Below are 15,369 nucleotides of genomic sequence, written 5' to 3'. Positions count from 1 at the left end.
TGCTCTACCCACTTAGCCAGCCGGACACCCCATCCTTTTGAGTTTTCAACTCATGGAGCCCAGAGGGATGCGAGGGAAGCCATGTGTTACCTCTGAGTGCACTGGGCTCACATCCACTTAGCAGTGAAGCCAGTGATCTTTCTCAGAACTGGTTCACTGGGCAGAGTCCAATGTATGGCTCCAGAAAAGATTCTGATTGTTTCTTTGCCTCAGTTTTGTAAAATTGGGATGATGATACCCCTTAGCTCATAGGGTCACCAGGCAATTCTTACTAAACTTTTAGTTTTGTGAGTACTCAGCATGCAGTGAGCACTCGGTGAGTGTTGGCTGCCATTGTATCATAGCCCCTCGTGGACACGGCATGGCGGCTGGCTTGCTCTTAGTGGGCAGTTGGTTTGAAATATGGCACCACTTCATTCACTGTAGGCAGACGGTTCTTAGTGCAGGTGGACTGTTTCTCCCTGGTTTTCCCGAGTCAGTTTGCTAAATGAGAAACATGGCAATGCTACCACGGTCTCTTTTGTGTCCCATCTCTCCCCATCTTCCTCCTCCTCCAACCCATCTGCGAGGTCCAAGAGGCCAGCACGGGCCAGGACTGAGACTTGAGCAGAGGCAGAAGCCTGAGGCTCCAGAGCATGTCGGCTCCTGACTGGTGCTCCCTGCCGTCCCTCCCCTCTCCCTCTCCCCCTGCGCTTTCATTCCCTCTGATTTTCTTTCCTTTCCCCCGTGATATATTCACTTGGCACCTTGCTGTGCTGGAGTCCATCTTCAAGGACAACAGTGAATGAGAAATGAGAGAAGTAGAGGAGGCAAATGAAAATGCCTGACTGAGCACAGACCTTGGGCCCCTCACGTGGATGGTGCTTCCTGGAGATTTCCTTATTCAAGGTTCGCAACAATCTAATGTGGCAGGGGTTGTTGTCCCCAGGGGGTGAAGGGACAGTATGTCATGATTAAGAGCAGAGACACCCCTACCCCCAACTCAAACATCTGGGTTCACGTCTCCTGCTGGCTCTTCTTGCTTCTTTGAGCCTTTGAGTTACCAGATGCCAGGTGCTTACGGTTCTTCATTGTTAGTTTTATTATAAAGACACGGATTATCAGGAAGTTGTTTGTTGGATACAATTTATTCTATGGGGCTCAGGATCCAAAAGATATAGCGAAGAGCTGCCCTCACACTGCCTTTCCAGGCTGCTTTTCAGTTTCTTTACAGAGAGCTTTTACTTTTCATTCAATTTACGCCTCTGTTTATTGTGCATGCTGGTTCCTGGCCTTAGATCCTAAATTGCCAGACCCCTTATGCTAGAATTCCCTGCCCTCCTCTCATCTCATCTTGCCATCCCTTTGCCAACCTAACTTGGCAAACTAGTTGGCAGGTGACCCCCGTGATTTCTCTCCTAGCGGCTCCTGCCATCATTCCCAGGACCAGCACGCAGCCCTGAGCCTCGCAGGGCTGGAAGGCAGGAGTGAATGCCACACAAAGAGTGAATAAATGAATGGGGGTGGGGGTGGGGACTAGGAAAGACCATGCAGAGGCTATTCTCCCCCAGCTCCGGCCATGTCCAGGACCACAACTCTCCTTCCCAAGTGACACTCAGTTTGAACTTGGATTTGTCAAGGAAGCTGCGAGCACACTGGGGGTGTTCCGCTTCTGACGCACTGCCACCACTGAACGGCAGAATTGCTCCCTGAGCCTAAAAGCTAGAGATGGGTTGATACTAGTGGGAGAGAAGTGTCCCAGTGTCCTTCCTTCCCACACCGTCAGGGAGCACCTGTCCACAGTGGGCACGAGCTCGTGGACGTGAATGGTGGGCCTTTAACCCTTAGGCAATCAGTTGATGGAGGAGGGACAAGATGTCCTTTTGAGGACAAGATGGCAAGTTTAAATCAAGCTAGGATGATAGTAAGTAGCTTGCCAGAGGCAGCTGCATTGGATCTGGGAAAGATTTTTTTAAAGATTTTATTTATTTATTTGTCAGAGAGAGAGAGAGGGAGCACCCGCTGAGCAAGGAGCCCGACTTGGGGCTCAATCCCAGGACCCTGGAATCATGACCTGAGCCGAAGGCAGACACTTAACCAGCTGAGCCACCCAGGCATCCCAGGATCTGGGAAAGATTTTTAAAAACATTTGCTTGCGGGTGAATTTTCTTTCATGATTTTCTCTGGATTATGACTTTCCTCCCTTCAAGGGGTCCTAGCTCCAGTGATGTCATTTAAAAGGCAGTAAAGTGTGGCCAAGGGCATGGATGGCGAAGCCATATGCCTTAGTTCAATTCCAGGCTGCACGGCTCACAGCTGTGTGACTTTGCACTGGTTCCTTAACTCCTCTGGGCCTCAGTTTCTTTTCTGTAAAATGGAGATCAGGTTGTGTGGGAATTAAAGTGAGTTGATACACATAAGCGTTAAAATGGTGTCTGGCATAGAGTAAGTACAGAATATTTGGTGTTTGTAATATTGTGATTATAATATATATTATATTATAATTATATTTATATATATAATATTATATATTATAATTATATTAATATATAATATTATAATATATTAATATATATATATTAGGTGTTCATCCCCTTTCAGAGCACAGAGTTCATAAAACCCTTGGAATTTCCAGGGACGACAGCTGCAAAGGTGTCTTTTTTTATGTTAATGAGGTGACTTTCCGAAAGCCCCTAGGTGATCTGAGGTTGGGGGCCAGTTGCCATAGAAGCCAACCATGTGATTAGAGGGTTGGAACTTCCCACCACACCACCAGACCTCCGGGGAGAAGAGAAGGGCTCTGCTTGGTCAATAGCCAATGATCTAATCAATCGTGCCTATGTGATGAAGCCTCCATAAAAATCCAAAAGGGGGGCGGCTGCGTGGCTCAGTCGGTTAAGCGTCTGCCTTCAGCTCAGGTCATGATCCCAGGGTCCTTGAACCCAGCCGGAATCTGGCTCCCTACTCAGCGGGGACCCTGCTTCTCTGTCTGCCTCTGCCTGTTGCTCCCCCTGCTTGTGCTCTCTCTCTGTCAGATAGATAAATAAAATCTTAAAAAACAAAAAACAAAAAAACCCAGAAAAAAACAGGCTCTGAGAGTTTCTGGGTCGGTGAACGTGGAGATTCAGGGACAGTGGTGTGTCTGGAGAGAGACTGGAAGCTCCACACACTGTCCCTATACCTCACTCTACGCCACTCTTCATCTGGCTGGTCCTGAGTTATATCCTTCTAGAACAAACTGGTAATCTGGGCAGTTAAATGCCTCTCTGAGTTCTGTAAGCCCTTCTGGCAAATTAATCAAATCAGAGGAGGGAGTCATTGAAACCTTCTCTCTTTTTTTTTTCCTTACCAACAGCATTTTTTAAAATTATGATAGGTTAGTCACCACACAGTACGTCATTAGCTTTTAAGGTAGTGTTCCATGATTCATTGTTTGCGTCTAACACCCAGTGCTCATTGCAATACGTGCCCTCCTTAATAACCTTCACCCGGCTAGCCCATCCCCCCCACCTCCCCTCTAAAACCCTCAGCTTGTTTCCCAGAGTCCATAGTCTCTCATGGTTCGTTTCCCCCCCCCCCTTCCCCCCCCTTCATTCTTCCCTTCCTTCTCCTACCGATCTTCCTATTTCTTATGTTCCACAAATGAGTGAAACCATATGATAATTGTCTTTCTCTGCTTGACTTATCTCACTTAGCATAATCTCATTTCTATATCCAGTTGATCGGAGGCACAGATGACAACCTAGACTCGTGATTGGCACCTGGAGTGTGGGTGGGGAGGACATTCCTGTGGGACTGAGTCCTTAACCTGTGGGGTCTCACGCTCTCTTGAGTTAATTGCTCGGAGTTGTGGGATAAATCACACACATCGATACTGGTGTCAGAGTTGGGTGTTAGTAATAATACAAGTCCACCTACATGAGCGCTTCTGACCCACAGAGCTCTCCTCACGTCCTAAGTGATACCACATCCTCTGGTCCATCAAGCTGTCTCAGCTTTTCCTAGAGAAGTGCTGTCCGCACACTTGACTCTTTGGTGGGCGTGGGAGGCAACGTTTTCTTGTGCTTTTTTATCTCCTTATTTCCTTTCATTTTATTCAGGTGCCTAGGCTAGGAGGTGAGAGGTTCAACTGTAAGTAGACAGTTTTCTCTGGCCAGGAATGTAGGGAGCTCAGGGTATAAGGCAGAGGTGAACCTTACAAATTGTATCATTTGAGCAGGTGACTCAATCTATTTGTGCCTCCATTTTCCCGTGTGTACAATGGGATGATTAATCTGACCCCACAGAGTGGTTTCGAGGAGGGTGTGAAAAAATACACGTAGATGTCTGGCACATAGTAGGTGATGAAAAAATGTCCCTTCGCCCTTTGAGAGGAGGTTCCACGCAAGAAAGGCTATCTGGTGGACCTCTGTTGGCATAGAAATGGGGATAAGGCCTAAACCTCAGACAGTCTTGGCCATGGAGCCTTGGCTGGTTGGCTTTAGTTGCCTGGGGAGTGAACTTACGCCCTTGCAAGGGCTCAGCAAGTGCACCTCCCCCAGGGCTGCTTCTGACCCACTGTGGGGGGAGGGCAGGTGTCTGGTGCTCACCCAGCCCAGGACCGAAGCAAATTCCTTCGGACAGGAGCTCTCAACAAAACATTTGGAAGTTAGCCCACAGCCGCCATTGGCAGTGAAATATGGTGCTGGCTGTGGGGGCCTGCAGGGTGCATGTGTGTGCACACGCGCATACACACGCGTGCACACATATGATGCAACCACACGAATTGCTTGGGATAATGCTTGGAGCAGGCTGGAGAAATAGAAAGAGCTGGAAAAACAGAATGTTGGAAAGGTCAGAGACTCACTAACACGGAAGAGGCAAATCTGACTCCTAAATGTCCCCTACTGGATAATACCTTACCTTCCACCTGTACAGGGTCTCAGCTGCAGGCTCTGTTCGCCGGCAGCCTGAAAGATCTGTCCCCTACACGCATGTGGCAATTTCGGAGCTTAAGCAGTACAGGGCCACAGAGGGACACTGCCATCATTATTTCATTGGAATTCCTCAAATTTGGTTCACAAACACTTACTTGGTTCATTTTCTTTGGGTTGAAGAAACAATGATTGAAGTGTAAATCAATTTTCAACCAGCCTACGCTGTGAGCCCTTTATGTGTGGTTAGAACCCCCTCCAGCTCCCAAGTGCAGGAAAAAAGAACAAAGCCTCGCTAGTTATCAAGTTGTCCTTCCTTTGTCAGAAGGGAGGGTTGAGCAGCCATGGAAATGGATTTGGAAAAGAAACACTTAGGGAGAAAAGCAAACTCTTTAAATCTTTAGAGAACAACCAGAATGATCACAGAAAAGCAGGTGGAAGCAGTTCTTTCAAAACCAGAACAGCCACCCACTGCACACCAACTGCGCTAAATGCCCGGATGCCGAGGCAAAGGAGCGTTGTCCCTACTTTTGACGAGGCGCAAGCTATCAATATTTGCCCTGTTTCTTTTCATCTGTAAATTCTTTTCTTACCCTACAACCGGGAACCTGCTTATTCTTCTGTATTTTTTATTTTTTAGATTCATTTATTTATTTTAGAGAGAAGAGAGAGAGTGAGCAAGTGGGAGGGGGGGACAGAGGGAGAGACTCGCAAGCAGACGCCCTGCTCAGCGTGAGCCCCGCGCAGGGCTCCATCACACGACCCTGAGATCATGACCTGAGCTAACCCTGAGATCAGGAAACCAAGAAACCGGAGAGCCGAAACCAAGGGTTGTTCTCTCCCCTGAGCGAGTCCCCCAGGTGCCCCCTTCTGTATTTTCTTATTGCCATTTAAAGCCATAGAGGTTTCTTAGGAAATTGCATCCTTCATTAATAAAAGTCATTGACGTGGGAGAAAAGCCTAGAACTACAAACAGACAGGAGAGTTTCCTAGCTCAGTGGTTTTCAATAGAGCCCACCCTCTTCGACGGCATGTGTGCGCGCATTCTCAACGGTGAGTTGGGTGTGTCGGGCTGCGGTAGGGAAAAAATACGCTCAGTGTCATGTGAAAAGCCCCATGAGTTGGCTGGCAAATAGTTTCCCTATAGCTTCCTCAATGATTATGTAAAGCGAACAGTAGCTCCCGGAGAACCTGTTGTACCAGGCTGCTGTGTGACATTATATCCAGGCCATGGGTTGGCGAGGCGAAGCCATGGATTCTCTCCGGGCTGTGGTTCTCCAGATCTCGCCCCTCACCACCCAGGACCAGCTGTGGTCCTTAGCGAGGATGAGGCTCACAGCCTGGGAGAAAACGGAGAGATCGTGAAACCCAGCACCTTTATTTTAAAGATAAAAGTTCAGTCCTGTGTGATTGGGCCAGCGGTCCCCTGAATCTGAATTGTCCATTTACTCATCATTCATTTATTACCAAAAAAAATAGGACCGAGCAACCCCTTTCAGTTTCCGAAAGTTCAGTTTCTCCAAAGAAGCAAATCACTGAGCTAGTCCTCAGTGAATTTAAATCTACTGGTCACAGCTGATGTTTGCTTTTATAGTTAATAAAAGTTCTGAGGTTAATAGCTTTTAAATGACTTTTCCTGCCATGTTGGTGTACTAACGCCAGATGGTGAAAGATAGTCCTGTGGGCATTTGCTCTAAGCTGATGAGAGCATGAGGGAGGCCAGGAGGACATAGACAGGGGGTGCTAGGCTGCGACCTTCCTTGGATGGTATTATGGGGTGAGGAACAGGTGTTGGTGGGGGCCGCGTGACTATTGACCCGCTGAGTTTGAGATACCTCTAAGCCATTGAAAATAATTTTTCCCTAGTTTTAGAAAGAGGAGTCTGAAGGGTGGGGGCACACTTGGAAGCCATTGGCAGGCAGGTGGTAATTGTTGCTTTGAAAGCTGGCAGCCCTCCTTCCTACCATTCTTCAAGCTAAGAAGACTTTTCAAGATTTTACACCAAAAATGAATTTCTCAAAGCTTCTTTGCTGCGCCCTACATCAATAAAATCCTGCCACTCACCCTTCTCTTTGTTAGATTTTCTGACATCTCTTCAGGTCATCTTCCTGGCCTCTGTTCTCTGAGGTTCTAAGCCACACATATTCAGGGCTATCCAGCCTCGGAGAAGTGGTAAATCCCATGTTAAATGTCCTGTTGGGGCTTGCAGATCGTCTCTTTCCTTTCTTTAGGAGTGAGGCTAAAGCTTCCTCCATTCTGTCTTTTATTTTATATCATTATGAGGTGCCTGCTAGGTCATTGCTGGGTTCCTTCGTTGATTTCCTTTACCCGTCAGAGCCAGTGGTTGTCAAGGAAATGTTTCTATGACCGAGTTTAATGTGTCCACGACCCTTCAAACAAAAGAGAAAATTAGCTGGGCTTATTATTTAATTTCCTGTAAGGTCGATGGGTACAGCTCCCTCTGACATTCTCTGTACCTTTCCAGTATCTGACATACAGTAAGGATCGTTTTTACTGTGATTCTGAAATTTCTCTTTTTACATGTGTGTAGAGTCAGGAACTAGTTACGCTTTTTGTTTTTAAGGAGTTGAGTTTGTGGCAAATTTAAATAATGAGGATTAATTAAAAAGACACACAAAGCAATCAGGAAGACAGAGATCCCATAGTGGTCTGTTAGGGCCACCATAATAAAGAGCACAGACTGGGGGGCTTACACCACAGAAATGTATTTTCTCACACTTCCGGAGAAGTCCAAGACCAAGGTGACTGCGGGGTTGATTTCCGGTGAGGCCTCTCCTCCGGGCTGGCATCTGGCTGCCTTCTTGCTGTGTCTTCGTGTGGCCTTTCCTCTGTGCGCCCTCTTGGTACCCCTTCCTTTGCTTATAAGGACACCAATCCTACTGGATTAGGACCCCACCCTTATGACCTCATTTTAACTTAATTACCTCTAACTAGACCCTATCTCCTATCCAGTCACATTCTGCAGTCCTGGGGGTTAAGATTTCACATAAATTTGAGGGGGACACACTTCAGCTTAGAGAAGCCCTGTCAGGAATCCCTCAGGAAGTGCTTTACCATCAGGCCTCATAAAAGCTGTCCCTGGAACCAAGCTGGTTTTAGGGATTTCAGAAGTACCTAAAGTTCAGGAAAAAACCCAGAAAAGTAAAACCAATGAATCACTGAAGTAGTTATTAGCATGAGTTTATTGTGTACGGATCCAAAAAGACGTTTGCAGACCGGGAGCACTCAAAACAAAACATGAAATGAGGATTGTTGATATATTGTGAGCAAGCAGCTTATCCAGTGTGAAGGCAGAGACTGTTCTTTATAGTGATTGGTTACAACATTAGAATTTTCATAAATGAAAGGGAATTTTTTAGTGGTTATTTCATATCAATTTTAGGGAACTATTTAAGTTTTGCTAGGGGCACCTGGGAGGCTCAGTAGGTTAAGCGACTGACTCTTGGTTTTGGCTCAGATCATGATCTTGGGGTCATGAGATCAAGCCCTGCATTGGGCTCCACACTCAGCAGGGAGTCTGCTTGAGATTCTCTCTCTCTCTCTCTCTCTCTCATCTGCTTGAGATTCTTTCTCTCCTTCTCCCTCTGACCCTCCCCTTCCCCACTTACTCTCTCTCTCTAAAATAAATAAATAACATCTTCAAGTTTTGCTAAGGATTTTTCAGAGGTGTATGCAAAAAGAGACCCAGGTCAAGCTAGCCTGGCTTGTCTCACAAAACAAGGTAAATTAAGTGTTGCTGACTAAACTGGTTTTGTCTTCTCAGCAAATTTTCAAGTCTGGTTTCCATTTGTGTTTGGTTTTAACAGAAGCAAGAGTTCACAATCTTCTCTGATAGCCAGGGAGGGCCAGGTTATGCTGTGGTAATAAACATCCTTCGAAACCTCTGTTGGCCTGGAACAACAGAGGTGTGTTTCTTGTTTACACGACTGGTTTCTCACTGGCCAGCAGAACGCTCTATTCATCATGGTTACTCAGGACTCTGGGCTTATAGAGCGGGACCCATATTGAGCATTGCTGGGCACTGTGCCAGAGGGCAAAAGATTTATGGAAACTCATCTCAGCAAGCAAGTGCCCCATCTCTTAAATGATATATATATCACTCCTTGAAACTCATTCAAACTCAAAACTTGACCAGGCCTAGTCACATGGTGGAGCTGAAAATGCAATCCTACCAGGTGCCTAAAAGGAAAAGAAATATGGGCCAAATGGTGCTCATAACTATCACAGCACCATTCCAGAGCCCCACCATGGATGCAACATGGGTCTGTTGCTCAGAATCTGCTGCTTTTTATAGATCTTTCCAGTTTCACTCCAACTAGGGTTGATATAATCTACTCAATTATCTTTTCCCCTACCTCTCAGTGTTTATTATACACTTTTCGGCCCTCATAACACATACTTCTTTGTGGCCTTTTATCATCTCTTAATCGGTCTCATGGTATTTATTCGTCTATACCTTGTCAGGTCTTCCTCTACTTCTCAGAAAATATAGTTGCTGTAGATCATAACTTGGCAGAGGATATCACTGGCAGTCTACGGACAGGCTTCTCAAGAATCTGTCTACTCCTGTTCTTGAATGGGAAGTGTTGGTTGAAAGCCACATGAGGCTACCCCTTCCTTAGATTCAATGTCCTAGAAATTACCCTTACGAGGAGCCATAGAATGGTGGGGAGTATGGCTATGATGTCCAGGAGGGTTCATAGTCACAAAATATCCAGTAATTTATCATTAAGGCCTCAGCCATGATTGTCAGAGGAATCCAGGAGATTTAAAATTGTGGAAACAAATAGCTTTCTCACTCTTAAGGATGGTTAAAAGTCAGTACATTTAATGGACCTACATGGTTATAAGATTTCTTTATTTTATGTGAAGTGGTATAATGTTAGCTCAAAGTGTCCTGTGAAAAGTTGAGAAGTCTGTATTGTAGAGTACCAGTGAACATAATGCAAAGAGGTATGGACAATGATCAAATTACAATAGAATTCTGAAAAGTATTCAAATAATCAAACTGAATGGAGGAAAAGTAAAGAAAAAAAAACAGGAAGAAAAGAGAAAATAAGTAATAAAATAGTAGATTTAAATCTAACCATAACAATGTCAGTGCAAATTGAACAAACCTTTTAGAATCTCTAAAAGAAAGAAAAAGAGTTTTATTCAAGCCCAAGTTAGGACAGCTGCCCGGGAAACATGCTCTTCACAGGGAAGAAAGTGCTTCAGAGAATGAACCATTTTTACAGGCTTATGTACTTTTTTAAATATTGTAAAACCTCAAAAGATTATAGATTAACATATAGTTAGGAATCACAAGTTTTATCATAAAGGAATGCAGGGAGCAAGAACATTGATCTCTCAAGGACAAGATGGTTTTCCTTTAAGCTACTCATTCACAAAGCAGCTGTACAGTGCATGCATGGTGGGCCATAAATCAGGCTTTTGGTTGGAACAAAGTTTATTTACAGTTGTGCTAAGAAAAAAATCTAAAATAGCTTCCCTTGTATATCAGGCCTTTAGAGAGTTTTTCCTCTCATCATGATAATTACATTAAATGTTAATGGACCAAGGCTCTAGTTGAAAACTGAGATTACCAGAACTGATTATAAAACGAGATTCAAATATATTGTTTATAAGAAACACAGTGTAGTTAAAAAGATGAAAATAAATTGAAAATAGGTGAATGCAAAAAGATACACCAGACAAATGGTAAGCATAAGAATGCTGGTGTGGCTATATTAATATCATTTAAAATAGAAATGGCAAGGACTCATTGTTTTCCAACTCACATTGTGAGGCCAACTTTACCCTAACACCAAAACCAGGTGGACATAATGCAAAGAAAAAAAACTACAGACCAATATCCAGCAGGAATATAAACCAAAAATACTTAAGTAAAATATTAGCAAATCAAGCTCGGCAATATGTAATAAGAACAATAAATCATGACCACAGAATGTACATACCAGAAATGCAAGTTTAACGCTGGGAAAAAATCTATCAATGTAATTCGCACTATAAATAGAATTAATGGTTGTATCACTAGATGCAGAAAATCATTCGACAAAATTCAGTGCCCATTTATGATAAGAAACTCCTAGCAAGGTAGGAAGTGTAAATAACTTCTTCAGCCTGACAAAGAATATTTATGAATAACCAGAGCTAACATCATACTTAAGGGTATCACTCTCAACACTTCTATTTATTAGGCAAGAAATAAGAAAGCATTAAGACAAAATCACTAAGGAAGTTCTGTGTTTGTCTTTATTTATGGAAGACACGCTGGTTTTTGTAGAAAATCTTGCAGACAAAAGAGCTACTAGAATTAAAAAGTAAATTTGGCAAGGTCACAGGACATATAGCTAATGTACAAAAATCAACAGCACTTTAATATAGTAGTGGCAAATTACTTTAAATACTAGTAGCAAAAGAAAATTTTAAAATTCCATTTATAAGTACTGTCAAAATGGAAATTCTTAGAAGTTCAACATAGATGTGCAAGGACTTTTCACTGAATATTATAGATAATTGCTGACATGAATTAGAAGACCTAAATAATATCATATTTGTTAATGGAAGATTCCATATTACTGGGGAAGACAGCTTTCTTTTAATCTGTAGATTCAGTAAAATCCCAACCAAATCCCAGAATTTTTTTCATAGAAATGGATGAGCTGATCTTAAAATCTGATTGGAAGTTTAAATGACATTAAATGCTTAAAGCAATTTTTCAAAAAAAGTACAAAGATAGAAGACTTATTTGAAGACGTACTATAATGCCACAATAATAATAAAGCAATAACATCACAATATTGATCAAACAATAGAAATGACATCATGAAGGAAAAATAGAAAGTCTAGAAATAGGCTTGCATATATATAGCAATTGATTTTTAACAAAGGAACCAATGAAAAGGAAGACATTGCAGTGAAATAACTATGGGCATCCATGTGGAAAAATATGAGAATTACCCCGTACCTCCCACCAAATGCAAAAATTAGCACAAACTGTGTCATAGAATAAACAAAAAAGCTGAAGTTACAAGTCCCCTGGAAGAAAAAAAAATTTTCATGACCTTGGACTGCGCAAAGGCAAAACACCCACAAAAAAACAGAAGACAAAACATAATAAGTTGGATTTTACCAAAAGAAAAAATTTTGCTCTTTGAAATACACAAGTTAACAAAAAAGTAAGCCACAGAATGGGAGAAAATATTTGTCATGCATATTATCTCAGAAAAGACTTATATCCAGAATAAAGAATTTTATAACTCAAGAATATAAATAACTCAAAAATGAGTAAAAGATTTGAAAAGATATATTATAAAACATGATATTCAAGTGGTCAATAAACACATGAAAATTTGTTCAACATCTTTTATAATCAGGAAAATGAAAATTAAAATCACAATGAAATACCACTACACACCCATTAGAGTGGTTAGAATTTAAAAAACTGATAGTATCAAGTGTCAACAAGGATACAGAACTGGAAATCTCATACATTTCTGGTAGAAATGGAAAATGATTCAGTGACTTTGGAAAACAATTTGGCAGTAGCTGTACACTGAATATTCATGTCCCTCCCAAATTCATATGTTGAAAGCTAATCCCCAATTGGATAGTATTAGGAGATGGGGCCTTTGGAAAATGATAAGGTCATGAGATTGGAGTCCTCATGAATGGGGTTCGTGCCCTTACAAAAGAGACCCCAGAGAGCTAACTTGCCCTTTCAGGCATATGAGGACGCAGTGAGGAAAGAGCTGTGTAAGTACCAGGAAATGGGCTCTTGCTGGACACCAGGGCCTTGATCTTGGACTCAACAACTTCTAGAACTGTGAGAAATAAATTTCAGTTGTTTATAAGCCACCCAGTCTATGATATTCTCCTATAGCAGCCCATGGGGACTAGACAGCAATTTCTTAACGTTGTAACTTGTTTGTACCACACTACCTAGTCATTCCTCTCTGAGGTATATATCCAAGAGAGATGAAAACAGAGGCCTCCACAAAAGACTTGTATATAAATGTTCACAGCAGCAATATCCCGATAGTAGAAACTGGGTGGTGGGGGAAACAGGAAACAAATGTCCTTCAACAGGTGAATGGATGAACAAAATGTCTTATAACCATATGGTGGAATACTTCTCAGTATTAAAAAGGAATGAGCCATTGATACCTGTACAACATGGATAACTCCCCAAAACATTATGCTGAGTTAAAAAAGCCAGACCCACAAGAGTCCATACTTTATTATTCAATTTATATCAAATACCAACTAATTTAGGGATGCCTGGGTGGCTTAGTCGGTTAAATGTCCGACTGTTGATTTCATCTCGGGTCATGATCTCAGAGACATGAGATGGAGCCCTTTCAAGTTCTGCACTGGGCTTGGAGATTCTCTTTCTCCCTCTCTCTCTGCCCCTCCTGCCCCCTCCCCCCCCCCCCAATAAACAAAAATTAATCAACAGTGGCAATAACAGATCAGTGGTTTCCTGGGGTCAGGATTAGAGGGAGGGGAGGATTTTAAAAGAGTAATAAAGAACCTTTCTAGGTTCACGGAATTGTCTGGCTCTTGACTGTGGTGGTGATTTTATAGGTATATACAATAGTCAGAATTCATTCGTATCATATGCAAATTACTCCTCGATAAATTTGACAGAAAAAAAAAATACCAGCACATTTGAAATCAACACTCCACCTCTGTTAAAGCCTTGGTGGGTGGGCTGGCGTCTTTAGCCATTATTTTGTGTATTGAAAGTGTTTTGCAAACTTTTGCAGTGGTTTCTGTTAAGGGGTTGCCGTTATTATGATCTTGGGAGGTTTCATGAACTTCTTAAAGGTCACATAACGGGACCATTTCCTGAGCCCCCTTCTCTGACCTGTTTTGTTTTACACCATTTGTGACACATCAAATGTGTGGCCGTGTTTCCCTATACCAGCCAGTTCTCCAACTCTCCAGACACCAGTGTGGTGTTCTACAGTTTAATTCAATTCTGACACCAATTCCGAATTAACACAGGCCCCACAGATGAAGGGCTCAGTCCCATAAAACTGCCCCTACTTCAGACATCCATTGCAAGTCTGGGCCCCCCATACTGACTGGCTGTAAAATTGAGGGTTCCCACAACCCTCTCCTTAGGTTTGATAATTTGCTAGAATAGCTCATAGAACTCAGGAAAGCACTTGCCTTCGGTTACCAGTCAATGATAACGGATGCAACCCAGAAAGAGCCAAATGAAAGGGAGGCTTAGGGCAAGGTGCGGGAGGAGGGGTGCGGAGCTTCTGTGTCCTCTCCAGGCATGCCACCCTCCTGGCACTAACGTGGATGCTTTCTGACCCTGGTAGGGTTTTTCTGGAGGTTCCATTACATACGCTTGATTGATTAAATCACCGGCCACTGGTTGTTGAACTCAATCTCTAGCCCCCCTCCTCCCCCTGCAGGTCCTGGGGTGGGGATGAAACTTACAACCCTTTCATTACTTGGTGGGTTCTTCTGGCAACCAGCCCACCTCCAGAAGCTCTCTGCACTCAGGCAAGAGTTACCTCATTAGCAGAAACTCAGCCGGGGTTGAAAATGGTCCATTATGAATAACAAAGAATGCTCCTCTCAGGAAAGGCAAGGTTTTTAGGAGCTCTGTGCAAGGTACTGGGGACAAAGACAATAAATACATCTTTCTTGTTATATCACAATATTGCACCTCCGCCCTGAGCGAAAAGGGTCAATCTAATTTTGTTTCCATGAATGCCACGGACATGTTGGAGATTTAGCATTGGCTGAGATTTCCCCTCCAATATGTGAAAAAAAAAAAAACCACATGATTGTGATTGAAATAAATCCAAAGAAAATCTTTTACAACTCTAATGATATCCAGAGCCATGTAATTTGAAAGATAAGAATTGTTTTTCATGTAGTCATATGGACTGTGTCTTTAAATGTAGTCTTCTTAAATTATATGTAGTACTCCAGCTCCTCAAACTAGCATGGCCTCTTGCGGGGGGTGCGTACTGGTGTCCAGGGACAGGCTGGCTCAGCTGCTTTTCCCAGGCCCTGGGAACAGACCGGGCAGCTCCTTATACCCTGGAGAGCTTTGCAGAGGAGTTTTCGTTTGTGGCAACAACATGCAAATCTTTGAGTCTCAATCATATTCCCTGTGTTTCCTCTGGATTTGAGAGTCAAATAAACTCCCAGGTCCCACTAACGCTCATTCAAACATGCCTTCTTGGGGCCTTGGGGAATGTCTGGGTCCTCTTCTTGGCTTCCCTCTTGGAATATGAGCACATCTGCAAAGGGGTAACATGCAAGGCTTCTGGGATCTGTATGTAGGTTGCTCCAAGTTCAGGCAGAAGGTGAAACGGGACTAAATAAAATCACCGAGTTGGGGTACTACCACGAAGCTTCTTTTGCGTTCATTTTGAAACATTATGTCACCATTTCCTTTCAAACACTCAGCCAAGATTTTTCT

General features: G+C 43.2%; 1 protein-coding gene across 2 annotated transcripts in view; it reads left to right on the top strand.

The window, feature by feature from the left end:
- Nucleotides 1–15,369, top strand: part of SLC9A4 (solute carrier family 9 member A4) — a 71,421-nt gene that overhangs the window by 11,866 nt on the left and 44,186 nt on the right. The gene's annotated exons all lie outside the window — the stretch shown is intronic.

This window comes from Ursus americanus, chromosome 7, assembly GCF_024610735.1.
Source record: "Ursus americanus isolate L20-20 chromosome 7, mUrsAme1.1.p, whole genome shotgun sequence".
Lineage (NCBI taxonomy): Eukaryota > Metazoa > Chordata > Mammalia > Carnivora > Ursidae > Ursus > Ursus americanus.
This window is presented reverse-complemented; position numbering and strand designations above follow the sequence as displayed.